This window comes from Aplysia californica, unplaced genomic scaffold, assembly GCF_000002075.1.
Source record: "Aplysia californica isolate F4 #8 unplaced genomic scaffold, AplCal3.0 scaffold01010, whole genome shotgun sequence".
Lineage (NCBI taxonomy): Eukaryota > Metazoa > Mollusca > Gastropoda > Aplysiida > Aplysiidae > Aplysia > Aplysia californica.
In genome coordinates this window covers 213902-214551 of record NW_004798280.1, presented here as the reverse complement: position 1 = coordinate 214551, position 650 = coordinate 213902, and positions in this window count along the sequence as shown.

Genomic DNA, 650 nt, shown 5'->3' with positions numbered 1-650 from the left:
AAATTTAACACACAAAGCACAAGACAACATTTAACACACAAAACACAAGATAACTTTTGACACACACAAACACATGACAACATTTATATGCAATTGCAAACACAAAACACACGTCATCATTAAAACGCACAAAAACACAAAACAAACACATGAAAACACTAACGTACACAAACACATGACGACATAAAACACATGACAACATTTACCACACAAAAACACATTGTCATGACGTCATTAACTCACAAAAACACGTGCCTAAGTACTCACACTCACCCAACCCCGGACAAAGTCGAGAGTTGATAATGCCAGCAATTGTTGTAATTATGGTAATGTATAGTTTAGCTAATTGCAAAGTTGGTGTCTTTCTCTTGTGGCCCTCCCTTTTCTCTCTCTCTCTCTCTCTCTCTCTCTCGCTCTCTCTCTCTCTATCTCTCTTTCTCTCTCTCTCTCGCTCTCTCTCTGTGTCTCTCTGTCTCTCTTCCTCTCTCTCTTTCTCTCTCTCCTTCTCTCTCTCTTTCTCTCTCTCTCTCACAAACACTCACACACACACACACACACACACACTTGCGCTCTCTCTCCCACACTAACACACACGTACACACACACACACATACACACACTTGCGCTGTCTCTCTCTCTCTCTCTCTCTC